At 32.1% G+C, this 15,223-nt stretch overlaps 1 protein-coding gene and 1 pseudogene across 2 annotated transcripts in view; both read left to right on the forward strand.

Annotated features, from left to right (window-relative positions):
* The window catches only part of DACH2 (dachshund family transcription factor 2), a 688,009-nt gene that overhangs the window by 215,663 nt on the left and 457,123 nt on the right, over positions 1-15,223 (forward strand). The gene's annotated exons all lie outside the window — the stretch shown is intronic.
* On the forward strand, positions 13,920-14,038 carry LOC112471779 (annotated as a pseudogene).

The following is a 15,223-nucleotide window of genomic DNA, read 5'->3' on the forward strand; positions in this document are numbered from 1 at the left end:
TAAGCAACTTGAGTGATATTTAAATATAGTTAAATTCAGTTCTTGAATTATAAAGGAAAAGTGCCTTTTATTATAATTATCTTTTTTTTCTGCCTCCTCCATCTGAGATTATAAGTCACCTCCTCCATGCACCCTTTGTTGTAGAGAAGGGAACACCAGAAAATATTCCCTCTTCTTCGAACTCTTCTTACACTTTTTGTTGTGCATGTCTCATATTTATTCTTTCTTTCATTAAAAAAAAATTATTGAGTTCCCACATGTATCAGGTAGTGTTCTAGGTACTCGACATATGGTTATAAAGAAAACAGAAAGAAAAAAAAAATTCCTGCTCACAAATAATTTATGTTCTAGTGGGTTGAGATAGACAACAGACAAGATAAATTAGTAAAATGTATACTACATCATATAGTAATAAGTGCTAAAGAGAAAAATAAAGGTGAAAAGTGGGATTTGAAATTTGAAGAAGGGGGTGAATTGAAATTTTGGACAAGGTGTTAAGGGAAGCCCTTACTGAAGTGAATTTTAAGGCAAGACCTGAAGGACATAAGGAATCAGTCATGTGGCTAACCAAAGGAAGAATCTTTTAGGCACAGAGAACAGTAAGCACATAGGTCCTGAGATAGGAGCTTTGACTAACTTCAAAAACCAACAAGAAAGCCAGTGTGGAATGGAGTGAATGAGGGAAACAGTTGTAGAAGATTAGATGAAAGAGGTAACAAGGGGCCAGAATATGTATACCTGTTTTTAATTTTAAGGAAATGAGAAGCCATTAGAGCGTTTTGAAAGGAGTGCCATGATGTTACTTAAGTTTTAACATAATTATGCTGTGGAAGGATCTTTTCTACTAGGATATTCAAACCATGGATTATAACAGGATTACTTATAGAGTCAGAGAGTAATCCAGGTGGCTAAAATTTTCAGAGTTAGAAAGAATGACCTGTAAATCAGTGGATGACTTTAAAAAGGAGGGCCATTTGATGATATATTTTGATAGCATGAGATCCAAAGAGAGTAAAAACGATCTGAAAGCAATAATGAGGAGCGAGGAAGAAACCTACTTCACTTCTAGCCCAGTAGTATGATGGGTGTGGGAAAGCAAATAAACAACATCAGAGTAGACTCATATTTTAACCATTTAATAACTCCTTTAACTGTGGTCTACGTAGGTCTAATTCACTCAACTAGACTGTAAGTCCTATAAGTAAGATTGAATGAGAGTGTGGGAATGCACAGCTCTCCTTGTTTTGTATGTATTTGCCTTACTATATTTGTAAATTCCTGGAGAAAAGGGAAAAGTCAGTGTACAGGACGTTCTTTGTATAGGAAGCAAAACTTCAAAAATAGTCACTTTTTTAAATGATGAATTGTAACATTCCTGGTTTATTCTTCAGAGAAACAAGGTTTCTTTAAAAAAAAAAAAAAGTATATTCGCAGTATAGATTGCACAAAATGAGAAAATGTAATTCCATTATGACAGAATGAAGTAATATAAGCCTACAAGGAATCCTGAAAAAAAGCAGTTTTTTCATCCAATGCACTAAATGATGTAATGAAAATACTAAAAAAAAAAATTATATTTAACACTATTTTAACAACCTATGAGGATAGGACAAGTCACAGTTAGTAAAGAATAATAGTTTTGCCATAAATTATTCAAGCAATTAAAAATAAATATATAAATGTTTTCTATTACTGAGGGCAATATAGGTCTGTAACAAGTTTAAGTAATAAGAGATATGTTACATATAGAGTTTATTGTTTCATCTTAAATAGAAAGAAACTACTTTATCCAAAGAACATGTCGCATTTTTATAATGAGGGAAATAATAGAATTATAGGAAGAAAAGGTGTTCATAAGACTCTCAATTTTAAAAATAACACTAAACCTAAAATATGGTATTGACAGTATTGTAAATTTAATTAAGAAGTACGTTAGGGGTGTTGCTAATGAAACTGGCATGGTTTCAGTTTATATTGACATGACTTAAGACATAGGTATAATTCATGTTAGTTTAGAAATGCTAAAGTATTTCCAGAATATACAAGAGAATGACTAACCCTTATAAAAACTTTGAGTTAATGCTAGGAAAAATATATTTCATATTTTCACTTTTGTTCTAACATTAGAAACAGATCTACATCCCTATTTCACTTTCTGCAGAGAATAGCATATGTATCTGATCCAAATTAAAATAAAAACTTATTAACATTATATACTCTAGATTTTTTAATTGAACACTTCTTATCTGAAGAATTTTAAAGACCTAAAAGGAACATGTAGAGGTGAAAAATGCATGTTAATCAACTCATGAAACACAAACTTTAGGATGTGTCAGACTGGATTAATTTATTTTCTTCTTTTCTGGCCACCTAGAGTAAAACAATTTAAACACAGAAATTTGAACTAATGTGATTTAACTTGAAAAGTTTTAGTTAATGCAATAATATGATAAGCAAATAAAACAGTGCATTCATTCATTAATTAATCAACAGTACTGAGAATCAATAGGAGTGGGGAATAAAGTTTGGAAGTTTGAAAATTCAGTTGGGAAAACAACATAGCAAAATTGAATGAACATGATAGATCTGGATTTATATTCCTAACTCTGCCACTTGCCATGTGACCTTTTGCCTTATGTAATCTTGTCGAGGCTCTCTTTTCTTATTTATAGAAAAATATAATAATATTCCCTACTTTATTGCTTTGTTGTGAGAAGATATAATGCATGAATAGCTATAATTGAGCAAAAGGTAACTTTTTATTATTATAATACAAAATCTTTAAATTTCAATTGATTGTGATTATGAACTTGACATGATCATACAGATAAAAGTGTTGAGGAGGGAAAGATCACTGTGGCCTAGAATATTTTGTGACTTCATGGATAAGAGAATGGCATTGAGCTTTGTAAAATCTTGAGATATATTCAATTGCTGATGGATTTGGAAGAGCTTCTAAATTGGGATACACCATACCCAAAGATGCAGAGAAAGAAAGGGAACAAGTTTTGATAAGTCAGTTGAGGCAATTTTTTCTAGGGTTTTGAAGCCCAAAGTTTTAAGTAATGGGTATTACATATGAAAGAAATTAGGCAGAATATTCATTCTCAAAGATGAATGAAGATTTTACAGCAGAATTAAATAGTTCTTCAGAAAAATTGGTTGAGCAATTGAAAATGATGCTTCTTTGACTTGCATTTTCTATTTTACAAAGCTTTCTGATACTCTCAATCCATTTCTTTTTTCAGGACATCCATGGGAAGAGGGCAATAATAGATATTATTTTCCCCCCCTTTTCAGCTAAGGAAACAAAACTGTGGGTTCTATAATTAGTAACTGACATGTCATTTGACTGAAAGTACAGTACCTCTTTTACTGCACTGCACAGCTGGAGTGCTAGTCAAAGTCACAGTGCCTCAGGTTCAAAACAAAATTATACTATTGGTACTACATACAATTAAATAGTGATGGATTCTCAATTGCACCAAATAAAACTAAAGTCTAGCCTGTGATAACATTTGAGTGCACTATAACCAGATGAGTGACAGATGTGTGACAAAATTTAACAAGCATCTACTATATGCCAGAAATCGTGTTGGACATAAAGGATACAAAAATGAATGTTAACTTGCTCTCTACTTTCAAGTAATTCAGTGTGTTGCGGATATTGGGTTCAGGTAGCTGGAAGAAAGTGGAAAGTCGTAGATAACATTTTTTATAATATGTTAAATGTTATGCTACTGGTATAATTCAAGTGCTGTGTGAAAATATGAAAGGATTCCTCTCCCTACCTTAAAGTTAGAAAGAAAAAGCAATATAGGTAAAGTAAATAACACTGTTGATTCTCTAAAATTGTTATTCTCATATAAATGTTGTTCTTACACAAAAGTATCATATTGGATCATTTAACTAGGATTGTGATAGGAACTTCAATTAGAAATTATACTAACTTCATACGTAAAACACCTGCATTTGTGTGAATATCTTGGGATTTGAGAAGTAAGAGTCGAATTGAAGTGGAATAGAAAGAAACTATCTGGGAAAAGCTCTTCTGGGATGTGCACTTTGTAGCTCTTCCTGTGAGGATCTGGACATAAGGAAGCCCTTGAATTACTATTAGTCACATATACCAAATATGTTTTATTTTTTCTTTAACTACACTGTAAAGTTCTAGAGGACAGGTGGCAAGAAAATTGTTTTGATACCCTAGATCCAATATTGTGCATATTATTTATAAATATCTAAAGCAAATAAATGAATCATCAAATAAATATGAATTGAGTAAAAGAAATGGTTGGACCAGGACAGAAAGTGATATTAAATTAAATAGAAGTATGGTTAGTCTTTACTACAGGTCCTTCAAGAGACTACCTTCTTTTATTCTTCCAGGATACTCCAGGGGAATAGTTTGATTTTTGAGATTAGCAAAGGTAAAGGAATATTGACTAATTATCTATTGAATAGAGAGAACTAACCATCACTTTTCCTTGCTGATGGTTTGTCAAGTTACTCATACAAAGCTGAAAAATTTTTAGTTATTTTTACAGACCATTACATTTGCTATTATCCTTCTTAGGTAACATGAGGTGTGAGGCGACTATTTAAAAGACTATTCATAATTAAGCAACCAATGATGACTGAAGCACTTGGAGTAAACCTGGGCAGAGTGGCACTTCATAATTGATATACAAAGAGTAATATAGCAAATATGGGAAAAGGAATAAAACTGATATTTTTCATTTAGTTGACCTAAAGTTTGTTTCAAATTGATAAATGTCATCTGTCTAAACAAAAGACTAAACAAAAGCAACTGAAACTTTCTCTGAAGTAAACAAGTGAACAGTATGTAAGACAAAGTGGTTCCCCAAAGGCATTCTTACTACGTGCTCATTATTTAACCCCTGACTGAAAATAAACAGTGCTGACAGGGTGTGTTGGGGAGCTATGATATATGAACAGTGTCAATGTTGTAGGCTGATAACCTATAGCTCGACATCTTTATCTATAAACTTTGACAGATATATCACTTTGTTATTGTCACTTTATTAACTTGCTTCTTTGATAGCAAAAGATAATCTTTCCACTGTCTAAGACAGCAATATTTTATTAAATGAAATATTTTAGAAGTTATTATTGAAGTTCAGTTTTTACTAAGGAACAATCCTTTACACTTAGATTTATATTAAATAGCTATTTCTCAATATGGAATGAAGTTGTTTGCATATTAACAGCAGACAACAAACTGTTTTGTCACATTAAATTATTTATGCCATATAATCATGAAAACTGCCTTATAAAAATAATGCTTTGCTAGAAAATGTTGTTCTGGCTGTTTAAATTAAACATTGTTGCCTAATAAATTAATATTTTGGTCTTGTGAATTTTAATTAGAAAATAGCAGCTGTTCCTAGTTGGAACTACTTGCTTTTCTAATAGTCTTGTACTCCATAGATACAGTGAGAATTACACAAGCCTCCACAAAAAAAACATGGGAAATTAAATCAGTTTCATCCTATCATGTCTGAGAATTAGAAAAATAATCTTCCAGTGACACTTTTTCGATAATTTGGTTTTTTGCTTGATGGATTTCTTGCCATTAACTTGATATCAGTTTCTTGGTATTAGATTAATTCCCCATGTCAATTTGAAATTTGTTGTCTCAAATTACAAACTAAATGTGTTTAAAACTGGGATGCAGATCTTGGTTTCGCTTATTTTTCTCATCTTTTGCTTTCCTAATGAATGCCCTAATTTACCCTTTTTACCCTGAAGAACATTTTCACTATTCTGACCATGGTGCCCTTGTTGTGTCCTGTTTCTGAGAATCTTTAATTGATGGTACAGTCTGTGGTTCTGCCACACTTTCTGGGCCTATTCATCCATATTAACCATAAAATTTAGTGTCAAAGTTGTGCTTAGGAAATGAGAATGGTTTTATGAGCTATAAGTCTTCGGCAAGAGTAGCGAGTGTTAGTTTATGAGAAGATGATGTCCTTCTTGTTTAGATTTATTGCCAATGTGTCATTTGTTCTATTAAATAGATTATTGTTGTTAGAAAAATGAGATTTAAAGCAGATTGAGATGATCATAGTTGGGATCTTTTCTTTCTCCTTTTCTTATTTTTGTTCAACTTATGCCCCATTTATAAAGAAAACAGTTAAAAACACCTAGTCAAAGTCATGTAGTTTCCTCATTGTCTCAGTGGTGCACATTCATCATTGGAGAACAGAGCCCTAGTAAAAACAGACCAGTCACATTTGTTTTTATTTTGTTTAATTATAATTTTTTTCTTTAATTTTTCCTGTGATAAGAGAAAGGGAATTACGAGTTACCTCTTTAATTTTATTCTAGTTCTATAACATCTTAGTTGTACACAATAGGCCATCATGAATTTTTGATCTTAGCTCAGGAGATAATCTTGATTTTGATTTTGGCCTGGTGTATTTTTTTCTTAAAGCTGTTCTTTATTTGCTATTTAATTTTCTGTCTCCCCTCCCCTCTATTCTTGGTACTGGAATTTAATTTTCTGCATCATATTAAAAACATTTAAGATTTCTCTTAAATTTATAAAAAACAAAATGTCACCAGAGTGATTTTTACTTGTCACAAGACTTCAGCTGGAGAAAATGTGTGGTTCCACTCTACATTGGCTTTAGTTGAGAATTTCTAACGAGAGGGAAATTGGACTATTTTCTCTAACTGGGGGTGGGGATTGTTAGTAAGAGGATGTCTGGGAGAGTTACCCACCTGATGCACTGAGAAACTCTACCAAAATGTTTTGTATGAGAAGATATTACTGACTTTATAAACTACCAGGCTTCTGAGGGGGAGAAAGAAAATGGCTCATTAGTTCTATTCCCCTTTGAAGTAAAGATTACCAATCTCTTTCTGCTTATATTTCTGTTTTTTCAGTCAAACAACAAGTTTGCTGGCCCGTATTGAGAAGCAGGTGGACCAAAATGAAGGTCATAACTGGGAAACAGAGAAAAATCAAGCAAAATGTGGGAGATTGAAGGACACAGATTTAGGAATTTAACAAGATTGCAAAAACAGAAAACTATCTTTTTGTACTTGAAATGAAATTCCACAGAGGGATGAAAATAAATGTGACTTTGTAATTATTTGAAGAAATGAGTGGTCAATTAAGTTCTGGAGAGATTGACTGGATAGGGTACAAGAGGTATAGCTCAAGACAATTGACTTTAATAGTGAGTAGATTCAAGTCACTTACCTCTGATTTTAGTAACTTCAGTGCCTTAATCATATGTATTTTACATATATATTTTTCTGTGTGTTTCTTATTGCAGTTTGAAAAACAAAAACTGTCAAGGTGTGTGTTTATGTGTATTCATTTTTTTTACGAACAAGCTTTCTGTTATTTAACAACTTTGAGTACCTTGAAATTGCAAATTACATTTCTACTTTTTATAGAAGCAAAAAAATGCAGACATGTATTTATCAGGAAGGTGGGAATAAAGAGCTCTAAATATAATTGTTTAAAAGGCAACTTTCTCATGTTTAGCTTTTGCAATGTGGAATGGGAATTTCACAGAAGCGTAGCTGTTGGGGGTCTCAGAATATCATGTGGAATTGTAACATCACTAAATAGTTGCTTTTGTAGGTGATCCGATTCTTGGATTGAGATGAGTCAGTTATAAGATCATACAGGTAATACTCAGTTTCAGGAGGTAGCATGAATAGATTTTGCCATCAGAGAAATAACATGCGTTATTCCTTCTAACTATTATGACCTGAGGCAAATTTATTAAACTCCGTGAGCTCAGTGTCCTCAGCTGCAAAATGAAAATAATGTGTATCTCAATGGGTCATTGTTTGGAGATTGAGATCTTACACCTTTCGGGGCTCAATAAATGGCAGTCTCACCTATAATGAGCATCGCTAGTTATTCAGTTTTCCTATTGACTTCAGTTCCTGAGAGAGAACAAAAACAGTTAAGGAATAAAGCAAAACAGCTAGTAAATCAATGATAGGAAGGTTTGCCAGTAAACTCATGATGCCAGAGCCATATGCCAGTTAAATACTCAACTGCAGTTTCTACGTGTCTATATTTTATTATGCTCTGGGTCTCTGAATAAGATATTTTTCTTTTGACCAGAAATAAACATCACTGATGACTTTATTGTCTTGTGATGCATAAATGAGGAGGCAGACTGTTAATAATTTTTTGTGACAGAGGCAGACATGCACACTTTCTTTTCCTTACAGAATTATAAATTAGCATCTTTAGAGAGGGCTTCCTTAAAATATTCCATGGAGTTTATGCCTTGTCTAATAAAATCACAAGTACTGCACATGTATTTGTGCCCAAGCATTTTTCTTTTTGTAATAGAACACATTTACATGAACAAAAAACAGAACCTGTCACATTTTCCCAGTAGCCTATTTTTATGCTATAATTGCGTTACAGAAAATTTACCCTCTGTCTAACCCTTAATCATATTCACATGTGCCTAAAGTGTATTGCTTAATGTTAGAAGTTAATAATAGTAATATTCCTCATTTACATTTATGTATAATTATAAATACATAAAAAATTGTAAGCGTTTAAATTTATTTGCTTTATTAAGACATATATTAATAATAGTTTTCAGCCTATGTATTCTGTCTTAGATTTTAATAATTTTGATCATATTTTAATATTTTAACCAAGAACATTTTGAACAATTTCAATGAAGGTAAATATATTGTGTGCTGCCCTTAAAATTTTTAAATGACTTATTCTATAATGAAACAAACCTAAAGAAAAATGTAAATAATTACATATTATGTAGGAATTTTTGGGAACTGATCATGGAAGCTAATTTTTATCTACTTATACCAGCATAAAATGTATGTTTCTCTCCTAGACTTTTCCTTTCTCTTCATTCATCATGGACCAAAGCATACAATACTGTATAATGTACACTTGCACACAGATTTTGAGTATAAGTAAATTTTAAATTATAAATGTAAACTTTATGGCATCTCCTTATAGAGCTTGGAGATTAAAGAAATATTTCATGGTTACAAGCAGATAATTTCATTCATGTATCCAGCAAGTCTATTTAGAGTGCTTACAGCAGTAGTTCACAATTGTATAGTGCTTTATAATTTAGTAAGTGGTTTAACACATGTTATCTCATAGATCTTTAAAGCAGCCCAGCAGTTAGGTGGTGCTAAGAGTCCCTTTAAAGTGATAGATCAAGAATGCCAGGATTATTAATGGCTGAGGGAAGACTTAAGCTGAGTAGTTGAGTGGTACCTTGAAGGGTGATTGATTTGAATGGGTGTAGATTAGGATTAAGGATGTTCCAGATAGAAGAAATTGCACAAGCACGAGTGAAGTGATGAAAAAGCATAGATTGTGTCTGAGAAATTCAGAACAATTCTGTTTGGCTAGAAAGAGAAACAGGTTAAAGGTATTTGAATAAAGACCTCATAAAAGAATTTATTTGTTTTGTTAACCTCTTGAAAGATAAATCCAAATTCCAGCACAGAAATTTTTATTGTGAAATGAGGCTTAGCTAGTGATTCATATAAATTAATTAAAAATTTTTTTGTAGTATGAATGTTTTGGCATCACCTTCTTTTATCAAATCAACTACTATTATGAAAATAATCTAATAATTTTTGGAATGCTACTTAGCTTTTAGCTGGTGAGAAAAACATTCTTAGACATATGGAAGAATTACTTACATTTTGTTTATGTCAGCTGGCTGTACTGGAAACAAGTACTGGTTAGTCATACAGGATAACATTTATAATACTTAAAGGCTTACACCATTGATATTACAGCTATGTAAATAGCTTCGTAGTTTAATGGAAAACACAAAATGAGGGAAACACCCTGGGGAGAGTTGAGGCAATGGGCCAGAATAAAGCTGAAAATTTTAAATTTATGCCAATAATGTGCATGTAGAAACTACAATGAAAATTGGAGGAAAAAATTCTCACTGTGTAAATACAGTTCATTGTTTGTTAGTATTTAAGAATATGCCATCTTTACAATTAAGAGACTTTTTCTTGACTTAATGCAGAACATACAGGAACTGACACATATAGTATGCATGGTGGAACAAGTCAAGTAAATATTCTGTGGTGGGAAAAAGTTGCGGATCCAAGATTTGATTTGATTTTTTTTTCTTTGCTTTTTCCCTGAATCAACTGATAGGGTAGTTTTAAAAGACTATTTTGTCCTTGATTTGTTTTATATTCTGATTCCATTATTCACCTTCTTTGGCTATAGTTTTCCTTCCTCTTCTAGAGGAAGTTGACAGTGAGAATAGCATTGCCATATTTGGAAACTTTTGTGATATTTATGTAGGAAGGCCACCCTGTAATTGATTGTTCCTCAAACATGAAAATCACCCTTTTGAGTCATGCTTTTGATGTTCTTTTTAAATTATTCTTTTGTTTTGTTTTAGCTCAGTCTATGTTATCCCATCTAGGCCTCTCTTTTTCTCAACAGTGTGCCTTTGCAGAAAGCTGACTGGTGTTAGGAGACAGTCTGTGATTGTTGGCCCACACAGGGATCAAAACCTTTGCCTTGGCTTAGCTCAGTATTCTAACTAATCAGTCTGTATTCGTGGTGAGTCAAATGACAAATTGCAAATAACTTTTTCAAATCATCAGCCAACCATTATTGCACTTGAGGCCTTCAGAAAGAATTCCATACTCTTAAAAATAGTGAGTTGTAGAAAATAATTATAATGATCAGGTTCATCATCTTTATCATATCGAATACCATCCAATAAGCACGCATTTGCCATCATTCCATGCTAGGTAGGAATTGTGCAGATGATCTGCACAATCTACGATGATGTGTTTTTGAAGGATTTTAAAATTGAAGACAAGTCTGATGTATATCAATAGCCAAAGGATATATCAGGATGAAAACATTGAAATATACAAATAGTTAAATATATTTACATTATATACATGGGAGTGCTAAATGTATTTTAGGTGTAAGGACAGTAGATAAATTATTTTGGGGAGTAGAAAAATGTACAGTGGTCCCCTCTTATCTGTAGAGAATACATTCCAAGACCCAGAGTGGATGGCTGAGTCCACGGATAGTTACAAACTTTCACCTTTTCACTTAAAGAAAGGAGTCTACAACTTTTCTTGGACATATCCAAATTACCAGCATCACTACTCTTATGCTTTCTGGCCTGTATGAGTTAAAATAAGAATTACTTGAATACAAGCACTGCAATACTGTGAGAGTTGATCTGAGAATCGAGATGGCTACTGAGTGACTAGTGAATGAGTAGCGTATACAGTGTGGATATGTTGAACCAAAGAATGATTTGTATCCCAGGAAGAATGGCACGGCATGGCATAAGATTTCATCACACTACTAAGAACAGCACAAAATTTAAAATTTATGAATTGTTTATTCATGGAATGTCTCATTTATTTTTCAGTTGCCATGGAAAGAGAAACCATGGATTAGGGGGACTACGGTACAATTAATTTTGAGAGTTCCATATGATGATTGCATCTGGATACAGGAAAATGATCTTTCCTTCTTTGAATTTTTTGAGAATGTTTCAAAAAGGGGGAAGATATTTAGAAATTATTAATAAGAATAGCAATGAAATGGTTTGACAATCTTTGGAATCCTAGGAAGAGCTTTTCTTGTGCAATTTGGGTGAAGCCCTTGAAAGATAAGAAAGGAATTTGTCATACTAGACCTAAGTTATATTTAGGGGTATAGGGTTAAAAGACCATCTTTACTTAGTCTAAAGAGTTCTGGTGGAAAACTATGAAGAATAAATTATTAAAAGAAGTGATAAACTAGGTTAGGTAAGTTTTAAGGTATGGTATGACCCAGATAATGGGCTAGGATGACAGCAGAAAATAACTATGCTAGTGGTTCTAAAGAGTATAAGAGCAAGTTGGAAATTATAAAAGCTGGAATGTGCAGGTGGTGGAATTGTTTAAGATCAAAAAATAATTTGATACAATGGAATGCTTGTACAACCAAAACCGCATGTTTGCGAGACTGATATATTAGAACAATTAGGTAATAATGCTGTGATTTAAAAATAGTAAATATTTTAGTCATGAAATTGAATGATGTATATGGAGCTATTTTTTCCTCTTTTCTATATGACCTTGGTGTGTGCATAAAGTTAGATGAGCAAAACATATTTATTACAGTATTAAAGTTGATGTTACTGCTGTAGTTTACTTCTGTTGATGGGGATAGCATTACTCTGTGTGTGTATGTGGAGTGTGAATGCATTTGTGTGTGTGTCTGTGTGCACATGTACATGCACCTAGCAGTTTTTTCTCCACTTCATGTGTTCCCTCTTTCTCCTTTGTTTGGTAGTTATTTCCTTAAACTCTGACTTGCTTTCTTTTTCCACATGAGAATAAGTCACACTAGAAAAAAGTGAAAGGGAATAAGAGATACAAAATTCCAGCTATAAAATAAATGAGCCATGGTGATGTATTGTATAGCACAGGGAATATAGTCGATAACATAACTTTGCACGGTGACAGGTGGTTACTAGACATATTGCGGTGATCGATATGTGAGGTATATAAATGTTTAATCACTATGTTGCACACCTGAAACTAATATAAGATTGTGTGCCTACTATATGTTAATAATTTTTTTTTTAAATGAACAAGTTACACCAGTTCTGAGGGTTGATTTGGCTATGTCATCTAGGGTTTTTCTCGACAATTGTTTTTTGTTAATCGTCAGAAGGAATATTTTTAAAGCTATAATTTCTTTAAAAAGTTTTTTTTGTAGAAGATTCATTAGATAACTTTGTAATGTAATGTATTCTTAACTTTGAACAACGTTGCTAAATTTATATAATTATATAATTTCTCATAGACTAGTGGTTACCAGAGGGTAGGGAGTGGGGAAGGAGAGAAGAGGTAGACAGGGTAAAGAGGGTCAAATATAGGGAGGTAAGGGGAGGGTGAAGTGGGTAAAGGATATCAAATATAAGGTAACTGAAGGAAACTGGACTTTGGGTGGTAAACACACAATAGAATATACAGAGGTTAAATTATAATGTACACCTGAACATTATATAATTGTATTACCAATGTTATCCCAATAAACTTAATTTAAAAATATATAATTTCTCCTTTTCTACATGCTTATTTGCAAAATTAAAAGAAATTGTGACTTTATTTCTCTGTTTGCCTCCAGGTTTCTCTTTCAAACTGAGAGAGAATCATTTCTTATCATGGTTAAATATTTCAATTCATTATGCTTACCAGAATGCTGGCTTGTAGAACTAGCATTCTCAGTCTAATCCTCATTCCTCAGCATCTCCCCAAAGTATTTATGCACTTTGAATATTTTCATTTGCCTTTATTTACAAAATAGGATAGAAACAAATAAAAAATAAGAAATACGCAAATAAGAAACCAGAAAAACATTTAATCAAAATAAATTAAATTCAATTTAGACCCTATAGAGAGCTGATGTATTTTCTTTTTTTAAAATAGATTTTATCTATATCATTTCTTTTGTCTTACACTTATATGATTACACTTATATCATTCAAAAGAATTCAATCCAGATGATAGGAGCTCTTTGCTACATTTAATAACTTACAAGATTGAAGTCTAGGGTTGGTTGTATATTGGACATGGATCATACCTCTTAATGGGTTCACAAAGTATTGTCTTATGTTTAAGGGAGAGATGTAGGTTTTCTATTTTATTTCCAGAAATAACACTGGAAACTATACAAAATCTTTTATAAATTCAGAATTCGAGGTTCTGATCAGCAGAAAATTGTTGAAAATTAGTTCTCCCACTCTAGGGAAAGGTTTTTGCTATTTTTCTTATCAATGATTTATTTCTATGAAATAAATTTGTTTTCAGTATGTGATGGATTGTCTGTGAGGGAAAAAAAAGCCCATTTTGGTGCCAATATTAAGAATGGCTATGGCCATACCACCCTGAACATGTTCGATTTTGTCTGATCTCGGAAGCTAAGCAGGGTCTGGCCTGGTTAGTACTTGGATAAGAGACTACCTAGGAAGACCGGGTATTGTAGGCATAAACAAAACAAAACAAAACAAACAAACAAACAAACAGGAGTTTTTCTGTAGTTTATTGGAAGTTATTTTCACAGATTCAGAGACTATGTCTGGCTTATTACTTGGACATACTCTAAATTTTAGGTTCTTCTTTTCAATAACTAAAGCTGATTCTGATTCTAAATGCCTAAGAACAATTTGTTTATAAAAAGAAGTGTTCTTCTAACCATGGTTGTTATGAAATAATGGTAAATCTTTCAACTATAAATGAAAAGAGGTAAGTACCATTAAATATTTACTAACTTAATTCAGTAAATGGAAATAAAAGCAACCAACGCTAGAAAAATCTGAATCAAATGACCAAATTGACGATATAAGTGAAATTTTTATGTTATATGTATGGATTTAAGTTTTCATGTTCTATTGCCAGAAAATGTAATAGTTGGAGGTTTATTTTAGACAGAAAAAGACTGAGGTAGTATAAGTATTTCTTTAATTGCCGAAACTGACCTTGAAGGCCTTTTAGATTGAATGATGAAAAGATTTGGAGGGCTCCTCAAATTTCAATTCACCTCAGTTTGTATATTATTTAAAAGTTAGAAGGCTACTTGTTTATTTTAAAACTGCAATTAAATTTATACTTACTACAATGAGAGACTATTACATTAAGAATATTAAAAAAAAGGTTTAGCAAGAGAGATAAAATGGAACTATTAGATCTTATACAATTTATAAATTAATATGACAATAGCTTAAATACAATGTAGACATACTGTATTAAATCCCAAATAAAAGTAGAATATTCAAGATTAAATTATAGCCCCTAAAGTTGATATCAAGATTATTCCCTTCGAGAAATGTCAGAGCAAAAATTTAAATAAAAGAATGAACATAAATACAGATTATTAAATTCATGATAATTTATAGTTGCATATTCTCATAATGTTACTGAATTTAGGTTTTAAAGTATTGTTTTGTTTTTATTTTTACAAACGCCGACACTGCTATTGCCTATTTGACTGTTGGTCTGCTTGAGACAAATGAGTAATTATTATCGATGATGTTATGAGTTAATGAGATATTTTAATTCTGCAAATACAATTCCTGCAGCAAGGTGAAAATGTCTCTTATTAGAACTGGAAAACAGTCAAATGAGTGACCTAGAGTGAAAGGCTATCTTAGTACTGTACTCTTTAGTTATTTAA

The sequence above is a fragment of the Pteropus alecto genome, unplaced genomic scaffold (genome assembly GCF_000325575.1).
Source record: "Pteropus alecto unplaced genomic scaffold, ASM32557v1 scaffold231, whole genome shotgun sequence".
NCBI lineage: Eukaryota > Metazoa > Chordata > Mammalia > Chiroptera > Pteropodidae > Pteropus > Pteropus alecto.